This window comes from Ascaphus truei, chromosome 5, assembly GCF_040206685.1.
Source record: "Ascaphus truei isolate aAscTru1 chromosome 5, aAscTru1.hap1, whole genome shotgun sequence".
In the NCBI taxonomy this organism is placed as follows: domain Eukaryota; kingdom Metazoa; phylum Chordata; class Amphibia; order Anura; family Ascaphidae; genus Ascaphus; species Ascaphus truei.
Window position 1 is genome coordinate 65,342,384 of NC_134487.1, and position 13,694 is coordinate 65,356,077.

Genomic DNA, 13,694 nt, shown 5'->3' on the forward strand with positions numbered 1-13,694 from the left:
ATATATATATATATATATATATATATATATATATAGAAGAAACACACAGCGCAAATCTAAACAGTTTGTACCTGAGGATAATGATATTCTCACCACTATAAAAAGCCAATAAAATGGGAGGGGGGGGGGTTACGTACCCTGGTTCACCTCTAGCCCTACACACTGCAGCTGTTTAGGTCTGCGGCTCCACATTTGCCGCCTGGAAGATCTGGAGAAGAATGACCTAAGCGCAAGTGAGATAAGGAATAGAGAAAACACAAAAAAGAATCATAGGGCAGTATATCTATATAGAGTGGATAATAGGCTGGTAAGATATGCGCTTACACTGATTAGATAAATATAAGCCTGTAATCCTCTCAGGGACTCACGAACGTAGCTTGTGGATGGCTTGTCTGTAAACTGCTGGGACTTCAGGAACTGCTCCCTGCTGACAATCTGCTGCTGCTGTTTCAGGTGCTCTTCATCATAGGCACTCGTATCACACTGTGGAAGAATCTCACAGGGGGGGGAGGAGGGAGGGGGAAAAAACGGAAGGGGACAAAATATGTGTAAAATCGTTTTTAATCTAAAAATGGAGACTAGTTAAAATCTAGGTAATCAACTCACATTGACATCATATGATATTATTCATCCTAGGTTAAATTTGGGATATATAAATATCACAATTAGATTAACATGATTTGTAGACATTCCCCTGTTGGTCCCTAATATTGAATCAAGTTGTTCTTAACCTTTATCAGCTGGTTAGAGCAATAATACCATTTTTGCCCCACTTCAATACATATGTGGTTGTATTAATAGATTTATTTGAGGTATATGTTATAAAGTACCAGCTGAGTGCAGGTTGCTTTGTCTGTACAACATAAGTTCTTCATGCCATTTTGCTGTTTTTTAATATGCTATTCTGGTTTGACTCCAATAATACACAACGATAGTGATGTTAGTAGCAACATATTTTATTGATAAAAGGTAATTGATTGAGTTAATTATGAATGAGCCAATCACTGTTGGGGAGGTTTATAAGTACCCTGGTAGGGATTAGTGTATCATTAGCAGCCCCTGACGAAGCCCGCTGGGAGAAACGCGTAGGGCCAGCTTGTTCATCAGCAGTGAGGAGAGAGACGCCGAGAAGCCTCTGCACGATTTTCGTTTGGAGCTCCGGAAATTGAATCCCTGCACTGACAGACAGGAAACATCGCGAGAGCCGGACCGCGTCACATGCAGCGTCACACGCCACGGCCGATCACGTGGTGCGGAACTCAGAGACACTGCAGAGAGGACTGGTAACCGGCATTTCTACACGAGTGTGAGAGACTCGCAAAACACTCTCTACTGCTTATATTTTTCTCACAAAATGTGAGTTGATTACCTAGATTTTAACTAGTCTCCATTTTTAGATTAAAAACGATTTTACACATATTTTGTCCCCTTCCGTTTTTTCCCCCTCCCTCCTCCCCCCCCCTGTGAGATTCTTCCACAGTGTGATACGAGTGCCTATGATGAAGAGCACCTGAAACAGCAGCAGCAGATTGTCAGCAGGGAGCAGTTCCTGAAGTCCCAGCAGTTTACAGACAAGCCATCCACAAGCTACGTTCGTGAGTCCCTGAGAGGATTACAGGCTTATATTTATCTAATCAGTGTAAGCGCATATCTTACCAGCCTATTATCCACTCTATATAGATATACTGCCCTATGATTCTTTTTTGTGTTTTCTCTATTCCTTATCTCACTTGCGCTTAGGTCATTCTTCTCCATATATATATATATATATATATATATATATATATATATATATATATATATATATATATATAGTGGTTGACAAATCACCAAAAAATCTACTCGCCACACAAAAAAATCTACTCGCCACCTAGTACCAAATGTGTGCTGCTTCGGCCAATATTTACTCGCCCGGGGGTTAAATCCACTCGCCCGGGGCGAGCAAATGTATAGGTTTGTCGAACACTGTATATATATATATATATATATATATATATATATATATACAGAGAGAGAGAAAGAGAGGGAGAGAGACACATACATGATGAACCAATATACAAACAAATGTAGAAGGGTTATCAAAAACATGCTGTACTATAAATACTACTTCTCCATACAGACACAGTACAATAAAATCAATTTCCTTAAACAATCCAATTTCATCTTCCAATCAAAATCCTCAAATGCCAATCAAAAGCCTCAAATGCCACTCAAAACATTGCATTTACATTGTATACATGATGCATACAATTTATGCACTATGTTTCATTCTGCAAATGAATGTTAACAATAATATATTACAAACAAAATAACAATACATCCAAAGAAGTATACTATTTAAACCAATCCAGTAACCATAAATCAATTAGCATTCATTAATTAAATCACTAAACAATTTAAATTCCATCCATAACAATTAAACAATTAATTAATTCAATCGTTGAACAGAACAAGTTATCCTCAGACAAAATATAGTACCAAAAATAATAGAAGATACAAAACAAGCCTCACCCTGACCTAAAGTACACCATACAGTACAATAGCAAAAATGATATCTATCTAATTTTAAAATATATGACACACACATTTATGCATAGCAGCATAGCCAAAATCATTTTAAACACAGCAAAACAAGCTTTTAAAACAACATCATTTCTTACCCTGTATGTATATATCGATCTAGACATACATACATACATACAGTGGCAAGAAATGATATACCAAAAAAATAAATAAATACACTTGTAAAAAAGCTTTCAAAAAATGAACAAGTTAAATAAAATACATTTCTTTAGTTCACTTACCATTACCCACTCACCGACTCCCGTTGAACAGCTTACTCTCGAACCAATCCACGCACAGGAACCCATAAAATAATAAACCATAAAATAATAAAACACGACAATCCAGGGGTCTTCTATTTATAATCCATCTTCATCTGTATTTTTCTTTCTTGTATCTTCTTCCTGGGTCTTCTTGTCGTCTTCGGCCACGCCCTGGTCTTCTTTCTTCTCCGGAGGTCCTTCCTCCTCGGCGTCTGCCTTCAAAATGAGACGACATTGTCTTTTAAAGGCCTATGAAGTCACATTTTCGTCATGGTTCCCACGGCCCTGATTGGGCCGTGAAAACCATGTGTTTTGGCCGAGAAAAAAAAAATGATGATGTCATTTAAAGGCAATGAAAGCATAGCCAATCAGAATGGCTTTGCTTCAATTGCCTTTAAGATGACGTCATGAAAAGAAAGATGTCCGGCCTCACATCATACGGTAGCCAATCAGACCGTGAGAACTCCATCCCAACTCTGATTGGCTCTAGTATTTGATTTGGTGGCTGCCTTACACTTCTTTCACTGGTACTGTATTTGATCTAGTATACCATGTGACAGAGGCTTGGGGGAGAACAGATGTGATGTCATTGAAAGCCTGTTACTGATTTTTTAAGGTTGTCCTGAATCCTTCCAAAGGACTCCTGAAGTTTTTGAACCCTATTTTCTGCTGCTGTTACCCCAGAACTGGAAACAGTAGTAGGAAGAGCTGAAGGATGGACTCAATAGTTGCTGAAGAAAGGTGAGTCCTATGTCGACTCATTTTGTAGGTTGTTGTGAGAGAACTCTGCCCAGGGCAGGAGGTCTGTCCAATTGTCCTGGGTGTCAGAGATAAAGCACTGAATAAATTGCTCGAGGGATTGGTTGGTCTGCTTCATCTGGCCATTAGTCTGTGGATGATAGCCAAAAGTAAAGTGAAGAGAAATGCCTAGTTGTTGGCAAAAAGCCAGCCAAAATTTAGAGATGAATTGGGAGCCTCGATCCAACACAATGACAAAGGGGTACTCCATGAAGGCGAAACATTTCCTTGATGAAAACTTCGGATAGCTTAAGAGTGTTAGGTAGGCCTTTAAGAGGCATGAAATGGGCCTATTTGGAAAAACGGTCGACTACCACCAAAATAGTATTCTTCCCCTTAGATACTGGTAAATTCATAATAAAGTCCATGGAGAGATGAGTCCATCGGCGATCTGGGATCGGGAGGTGTTGAAGCAAGCTTGCTGTCTGTTACGGGGAGTTTTATTTTGGGCACAAATAGCACATGCGGATAGAAAATCCTTTATGTCTTTGCACATATCTGGCCACCAGAAAGTACGTTACAGAAGATCGATCGTCTTCCTTGTATCTGGATGACCGGAGATTTTTGATGAATGACTCCATTCCAGTACCTTAATTCGAAATGTTGGTGCTGTGAATAAGCATCCTTTTGGCACCTTGAGACCCTCTGGAATGTGAGATTGAGCTTGCGTGATGTCTTGTAGTGAGTCGAAGGTGTTAGCTGAAAGTATAAACGCTGAGGGAGGTATAGTCTCTTGTTGATCTTCCGCTTTGTCCTCTATCAAAAATTGTCATGAGAGAGCGTCTGCTTCTCCATTTTTGAGCCAGGTAGGTATGAAATGATGAAATTGAATAGGGGAAAAAATAATGACCACCGGGCACTCCCTCATTGTGCGATGCACTCCATCAATGTATAGTAAATTCTTGTGCTCTGTCAGTATGGTGACAGGATTTCCCTTACCTTCGAGCAAATGCCTCCATTCTTGATGGCCAGTAGTTCGCGATTGCCAACATTGTAATTCTGCTCAGCGGATGAAATTTTTTTGGGAAAAAAAACGCACAAATGGAGTCTGGCCCGAGAAGTCTTTCTTTGGGACAATACCGCTCCGGCCCTGACATCAGAAGCATCCACCTCGATCGTGAAGGGCAATGCTGGATCGGGATGCACGAGCATGGGACTGACACGAAAGCGGTCTTCAATCTTTCGAATGCCTGAATGGCTGCATGGGACCAAAGCATAGGGTCTTCTCCTTTTTGTGTCAATGCCATAATAGGTGCTACCACAGAGGAAATTTTTGGATGAATCTGCAATAGTAGTTAGCGAAACTCAGGAACTGTTGCATAGCTTTGAGAGTCGTGGGACGAGGCCAATCCACCACTGCCTTCACTTTGGCTGGATCCATGGCAAGACCAGTGTCAGAGATGATTAATCCCAGAAAAGACGTTGTGTTCTGGTGGAACAAGCATTTTTCCAATTTGGTGAATAGGTGGTTTTTCCGTAATCTTTGAAGCACCTGTTTAACTTGTCCCGAATGTTCCCATATGGTCTTGGAGAAGATCAATGTCATCTAGGTAGACAATTACGTATTGGTCGAGGAAACAGTGCGGGTGCATTGCAAAGTCCGAAAGGCATCACAAGATAATCATAATGTGTATCCCGAGTGTTAAAAGCTGTCTTCCACTCACAGATTGATGGGGCAGTCGAATGCCCGTTGAGGTGGTAATTCCTCGTCTTGGGCCTTGTCAAATACATCTCGAAATTCTGCGTAGATGTCAGGCAACTGAGGTTTTACCTGTTCCGGTACTGATACCCCAGCTAGACTTTTGGAAGGAATCGAGCAATTCTTAAGGCACTGAGGACTCCACTGGAGAGGCAGCGACTCAGTCCAGTCTATGCTGGGATTATGTAGTTGGAGCCAAGGTAGACCCAAAATGAAGTCGACTGAAGGCGTATGAATGGCATCCAGTTGGATCTTCTCTGTGTGACTTTTTCCAGTCTGTAATAGAAAATGAATGGTTTGAAAGATAAAAAGGCGGGTTGTAAGCGTCGACCGTCGAGTGGTAGTATTTTTTGTCTGGGTGGCACAAATGATCTCACATGCTTATCTGTATACAATCAGCATTTCAGTATTTCAATTCTATCAATGTGCCCATCGTGAAGGGTTATGCATTTCTTTTAAATATTTTAGAAGTAAAGTCAAATATGAATATTTGAGGTTTCTTGTTCCAAAATAAATTGCATAAATAAATACATAACATTTCCATGAGCAATAGATTTTTAACCTTACAGCATCTATTTATAATGTAATTTTGTTCTCTTATCTCTAATTACATGATTGTGATTGTATTTATAAAGCAATAATATGTTATAAGCAATGCAATTACAGGCATACCCCGCATTAACGTACGCAATGGGACCAGAGCATGTATGTAAAGCGAAAATGTACTTAAAGTGAAGCACTACCTTTTCCCAATTTATCGATGCATGTACTGTACAGCAATCGTCATATACGTGCATAACTGATGTAAATAGCGCATTTGCAACAGGCTCTATAGTCTCCCCGCTTGTGCACAGCTTCGGTACAGGTAGGGAGCTGGTATTGCTGTTAAGGACGTGCTGACAGGCGCATGCGTGAGCTGCCGTTTGCCTATTGAGCGAGATGTACTTACTCGCGAGTGTACTTAAAGTGAGTGTCCTTAAACCGGGGTATGCCTGTATTTATGTACAGTATGTCTATCTTTATTAGGATAGCACCTTCCATGTACTTTATGTAACAGGTCCCATAATACCTCTCTTTCCCCCATAGTATATCTGTTATGTAAGCCCCTAGTATGTTCAGGGCAGTAATGGGTTAATCTATGGGCCAGTGACCCACCCCTTATGCTCCACTTGTAAGTGAAGGAAGTAAGGTAGTGACTCATGGCCTGTGTAAGCCTATCAGGGATAGATACAGTCCATGAGCCCACCCCTTCCAGAGACTTCCAAGTTGGAGTATCAAATTTTGTCAGTCTTGTGCTGGGAGGAGAAGAGAGCACAAAGGCTGTCAGTCTTCCACATTGGGAGAAAGCATGCCCACTCAAGGCTCAGGCCTTGGGACCATCACGACTCATTGCCCCTTACTACCGGGGTATGCACCCTCCAGAAGTCTGGAACTTCGCCGATTCCATTCTGCTGCAATGAAGAGCTGCAGTGATGCACAATAAACCCTGTTCAATATACCTCTGCTTTGGTGTCAGTTCCTGGGCAGGAGGGGTAAGAGGTGTTGTGGTGGGAACTGATGTCCTGCAACCCGGGAGCCCGTCACAATTAGAGACGCTGAAGTACCAACAAAAGTTCCCAGAGATCACCATAAGCCTGTCCTGGTCTCAATACCATCATGCAGACGACTCAGTAATTCCTGGAGCCTAACAGGTACCGCACCACACACATCAGTAACAGCAGTGGATCTCCCAGAGGGGTTTGGGGGGAGGGGCAGTGTTACATGTACATAGAGCTTTACCGCAATAATACACATGAAAATATATGAGACATAATAGTGCTACAGACATAAAAGGAAAGGGAGTCCCTGCCATAAACCTAAGTGGTAAGTATGATCATTTTCAGTGCCAGTAGGAGTGTGTTCTGGTACAGTAAGTTCGTATATAAGGGGTTACATGAGAATACTGTATAGTGAAAGCCAAGGGAGTTAAACCCCGTTTTAAGATGGGCCTTGAAGGTGGAGAGTGTGCATGTCAGTTATTGAGGGGGAGTTCCAGAGGTGTGGGGTAGTGGGATTATTACACAATGAATGTGTAACCATCTTGACTCAGGGTGGGTTAGTGGTTACACATTTATTGTGGGATAAGCAATATTCCACAATGAATATGTGCAACCAGAATTTAATCAAGAAGATGGACTAGATCAATTTTTCTTAACTCTCTCTCCTCAGGGTTAAGATATGTGAATCCCATATTCACATATAAGATGAATGCAAATGTGTGCTTGGTATGTATTCTTTTGTTTAAATAACGTGTTGTACTGCAACATTGAAGGCCTGTTTGCATTCTACTCTAGAACTAATTGCTTGTACTGTATGTTAAATGCTATGTTAATAGTTGGCTAGGAAGGACCAATAGGTTTATTATGTTTTACATCCAAGATGTAGTTTTCTGTGCTCTTTGGGGTTTTGACCGGGATGTCCGCATGCAAAAGGGGTTATGGAGGAAGCTGCAGTCATGAAAACTATATAAGAAAAAAGTGTTATATAATCCTGCGGCAGGAAATGTATAAGTAGATATTTTTTGCAGAGATTTGTAGAAATGGTCTATTTTCTTTCTGCTAGTCAGCCAAGACATCTTGAATTTTTATTAGCTAACTCCTTAATTAAGCCAGGGGCTGCCAATTAACACCTTCAAATGTACATTGTGGAAAATAGTTCCATGCGGGAAGTTTCAGCAGTTGTCCCTCTGAAACGCTGATCTTATGTGCCAGCAATTACCCCAACCACAGGAAACTGATCTTACTGTAAATTAACTGCAAACATTTAACCTTTTCCATGTGAGAAATATGTCTATGCGACTATCAATCTCTAAGGCTTAGCTCATGAATAACCACATTTTATAAACAATCACACTATAATGATCACAGCAATATAATTTTGTTTCTGGGAACAATTAAGAATATTATTCTATTTTTGTTAATGTATAATTTACGTGTACATAATTATTTATTTTTGTATCTTAGTATTTTGTTTCTCATTAAAGCAATGTACCATAAATGTAATTAGAAAAACATGTACAAAAATAAATTAAGACCTTTCCTCAGGCATTCAACTATTGTAAGCTCTGTTGCACTGTAAGATGTTCAGTACACTCCTTTTTAGGAATGTAACAGCTGAATGTCATCAAATTTACATATCTCTGTAAAGATCCACAAACAGTGAATCCAAATGCAAGTGTTGCATTGGGCATTTGCACCCACGTTTAAGAATTAATATTGATTTAGTTTGATTGTAATTATTAAATAATTGGTTCAAGACCATTCCTTTTCAAACCAAAGTCTCTATTACGAGCATAATGTTTACAATTCCTGTATGTACTGTATTTCCTATTTGCCATAATGTCTGAAAAAGAAAATATTCTACTGGTTAAGAGTACAGTAATGTGAAGGTATAGACTCCAACAGCAAAACCCCAATGCAAAATGTATAACAAAAGCCACACTTAACCGCAGGTGAGAGAACAGAAGCAATTAATTAACTCACATCTTGGCACTTACCGTATAAATCACAAACCATATCTCAGTCAATGCAAAACCTGAGGCAAATTGACCTTATATGTTATTAATATGTATGGATGGTTGTATCTATGCATTCAAATTTGAATAAAATAATTTGTACAAGACATTTCATAAACGGAAAATATAAAATGCTGTTATAATAAGAAATGGCACAAGTTACACTAGCTACTGTACCTTCAAGAAGGTATATCTGTTCAATAATGCCTTTCTTTTATCAAAGCTGAGAACACATTTTTTTACTTGTAGAAGTTTGGTCTAGATTCATTCCCTTATGTTATTCAAAGGGGATTTTTTTTTGGAGGGTAGAGAGGATGAGTGATGTGGCAGTTGCTCCAGGAGGGTGGTTAGGCTTCCAGGGGGAAGAGGGGTATCAGGAGGGATATCTCCTGTATTACCTTAGTGGTTAGCCACTGAGAGGTAATGATTAATGTAATGTATTTTTTTTACAGCATAATATTGATTGCTCAAGTGGCTATCTAGGCTCTACATTGAGAGGTCTAGTTATCCACAGTGAGAATCAATGATTTTATGTTTCAAATGACTTAATTTTTTGGGTAATTACTGTATATTGTATTTTGGTTAATGCACTAAACCACTATTAGTCACATTTGGCTAATAGGGATACTGGGTATTAGTCTCGAGGGGATGGGTGCATGGTTAAGACACCCATGGGACGGGGGGTGGGGAGTTGGTGGGAGAGTTTAACCCCTTCATTGCCTTAAAATTAAGCCACTAAGTTAATGAAGCTTTACTTTTAGTGTATTTTTAGTACACAGTAAGGGGTCCCTGGAGCTGAACTGCATTAATTTCAGATCCGGGCACCCCCTGTTTCATGACCGTATGTGTTGCTGGTATTTTGGGGATGTTTAAATGCCCCGATCATGTACCTCAGGAAGCAGGGTGTCCCGGACCTGAAATGAATGTGGTTCAGCTCCGGAGACCCCCTGATTCAATACTGCATACTAAAAATAAAAATAATGAGATCTATTTTAAGAGCTGTGCGAGGAGACACAGAGAGGGACTGCTTCTCTCTAATCTCTCTGTGCAGCAATTAGATTGGTTGTGGCCAGGTAGGATTAATGCTGTGGGAGTCACATTCAGAAGTAGGGACCCCCACTGTGTTATCCCTTCGGGGCTACAAGCATTACTGGCCTCGTGGGCATGGGGGGAGCTGAGAGCAGGCACCATCTTTCTGTGCCAGATCTGCAAGTTAGCCAGCTGGATAGCTGGATCTCATTAACCCCTTTCACATACACATTCCTGAGCACATGGATAGTGGTAATGCTGTTACACTATAAACAGGCTGCCAAACCACATTCCATCCAGCTCATCCATGGTGCCTAAATAAAATTGTTAGAGTGAATAGGAGGTGGTATTCAATAAGGGATTTTTAGTCATGTATGTTACAAATACTATACAGTTTAAAACAATGTAACACAAATAATAAACAGTAATTACCTGTACACAGAATCTAACAGCATGCATGCATGCATGCCATATTGTGCTACTGTATAACAGTGGTATGCAAAGATGTGTTCAACTGTTTGCTACAACACACACAGCATGTTCATACTGCAACTCTCTGGAACACATAAGGATTTGAAAAAAAACCAGCAGGGGGAATTTAATTTCTGCTGGCGTGTATAGTGTAGAATTCCCACAAGTAAATTTAGAATTTACTGCATGCTGCGCATTAAGCTTTTTTCCTGCCACATATCATATGTTTAAATTTGTGTGTAAATCTGTTGCAAAATGCATACCTGTATCTACATTACAATACTTACTGTAGATAAATTGCTGGGAAGAAGAATGGGGAAAAATCCAAGATATATAGATTTGTGGTTTCACTTTTATGGTGTTGAAAGTCCAGCAGCATTTGCAGCCACGGGATCACTTCTGTAACACATTACTGCAACTGCACCCTGCCTGATATAAAGGGAAGTTGATGCGACTCCACTTCCTTTTCAATCGGACTGACCACTCCGATGGTGCATTGAACTTCATCATCCCCTAGAAAATGATGACATACCTGCTACATCAATATGGCCTCTGGCATGCCAGGGCTAACGATGTACCAGGTATTTCTATAGAGAATTGAAAAAGGTTAACAACTCATAGGATGTAAAAATGATTTATTTATTAAAGGATCAAATATTCAATGAACTTATAATGACTCTCATTTACTATGCTTAAAAGCCTAATTAAAAGTTTTCAAAACTGGCAACTTTACATTTCTGCTACTTGCAAGTATTCACCAAACACTGGCAACTCATTATGCACTGGAAATTCTGAAGAGGAAAGTGCCCATAAAAATCCACTCTAATGTTTTACTGAAATAGAACACAGGCATACAAAAACACATCACCTGACTACTGGAATGAGTACCAGTTGTCAGGACCGGCCATCGTGACCACCCCTCTTTGGCTTCATGTGTCCTGAGTAAAAATGGCCGAAGGCAGGATGAGGTCTTAGTCGAAGCTGAGCTAAGATGCAGATTGCTAATTTGATACACCTGCCCTGAGCCTTCATATACCTTCCATTTGCAGCCAACCAGTGCCTGAACAAGGTGTTTGTTCCCATGCAGTTTTTATTGTTCCTGTTCCTTTGCAAAAGCCTTGATTTCTGCCTGTGACCCTGACTTCATTATCGTTTATCAGGACTCAATCTCGAGGTTGGTCATCAGTCTTAACATCCTGCCTCCAGGGCTGCTAACAGATTTGCCAGTTCCCAGTGTCGGCGGCTTTGCAAACCCTCCCATTTCCCACCTCCTCGTGAACCCCCTCCTCTATTTACCCAACTTCTCCTCATGTATTTCTCTCCCCCATCTCACTCATACCCTCCTCTCTTCCACACTCACTCTCTTATAGCCGGGCGCAGCCATCTTGCGCACAGTCTTGCATGCGCAGAAGGGTAAGACAGCACCGGCAGCCATCACAGAGTGCGCACATGCGCAGACGCAGAGTAGAGCAGCGGCCATTATAAGGAAGCTCCGCATGGAGAACTACAACTCCCAGCAGCCCCATGGGGCTGGGAGACACATGGTCCTGCACAAACAATATGGCTGCAGCATTCCCTGCATGAAAGAAGATACATTTGGTGCACTAGGGGACCCATGACAGTCGCAGCAGGGACAGGACAAGGGTAGGGTGTGCGTGTGCAGGTGTCTGTGGCACCTGCACTGGGCCGGAGACCCCCCCAGTTGGGCCCCGACTCCCCTTTTGGCTTGTGGTTGCTGCAGGGACAGGCCCAGGGGATGGGACACTGCCACTGTGGCACAGGTGATAGGTCTCTAGCCAGGACGTAGCTGCACTGGCCTTAAGTGATCTGGGACCAGATTACCCATCTATTATAAGAGACATTGCACATAGTGGTGCACTCCACGCAGGACCCACTGAACGTAGAGGCGAAGGGTTAGCGGATACCACTCACACACTTTGCCAGGTTTATGAAAGCTGGCACCTATGGCTTCAGAACAGTGAGCGAGCATGTGCACAGACCGCCATCTTGCCCACTTACTATTCAAAACCCCCAACCAGCTCAATGCCACTAAGTCTGGGGCTAGGTTACAGGGACCATTTGAAAGGAGGATATTGGTACTCCAGTTAGCCCTCCTTGCAAACGAAAGGGTTCACACCTCTGGGATCTCCGACGCTTTCAAGTCCTGGCTATCTCGCAGACGCATAGGCACCGAGCCTGGTAGCCATGACTTCGAAATCCCACAGATCATTTACAGGTAATCAATATATATATATATTAAACTATACCCATTTAATAAAATATATTGTTTCCTGTCTTCTGTGTGCTAAAAGTTATGAGCTCCTATTCGGGTGTCATGAATAGAGTGAGGGTATAATTCCCCTACCCCATGAACCTCCTTCTTGGCACACATTAGAAAAATACTTTTAAACTTTTTAAAACACTACAAACAGGCTCAGCTTTATAACCTTAGCTCGAGCACCTTCCTGAACCCCTACTCTAGGCTCAGGCTACCTGGGCATCTATGTGGGTACTTCTACTATACTGGGGAATCCTTGCTATACTAAGGACTTCTATACCCGCAGATATATTTTAACCCCTTCAAACCCGTTTACCTTGTCTGGAAGATGCTGCAGCAGGGACTCTGGTGGTGAGCTGTAAGAACATTTTCAGGGTCCGAGGTTGACGGAGTAATGCGCTTAGCTGTATCCGAAGATATCACTCAATCTCCGGATACAACTTTTGGGGTATCCCCTAACTCCAGAACCCCACTTCATGGACACATTCTGCAAAGACTTTCTCCGCCAAACCCACCATGAAACTTACAACCTAGAAATCTCCCAATCCCAGCATCCCAGTAAAGGCAAAAATCCCATAATTCTTTAATGTCGCAAAATCAGTATACAGTTGCAGTAATACATCTTTGACATCTGGGATTCAGAGCTGGCACTCTAAGACCCTAAAAAAAAGGGGCAGGGTTAACCAAGTGGACTTGACCTTTATTATAAGCCTGGTTAACCCCTTCACCATCACACAGTCTCAGTGCAATATGTGTGCAATCAAAAGCACCCACTACATTGGGTAGCCTGGCTGTGTTGTATAAGCCTGTAGGGGGTTCCTGCCACTCTGTGCTCTTGCTAGGAAAATGGACAGAAGAGAAGAGAGCACGAAAATATTGGCAGCAACACTACTATGCCCATACTGAACCTACAAGAAGGATAAAAAATTTAACGAGCTCAACAAGGCCAAGGACTGCATGTCCCCTGCCTGTCAGGGACTCCAACTCACTCTATAACGCCTCAAAAAAAGTTCATATTGCTGGTAAGCTTAACCTGGATCT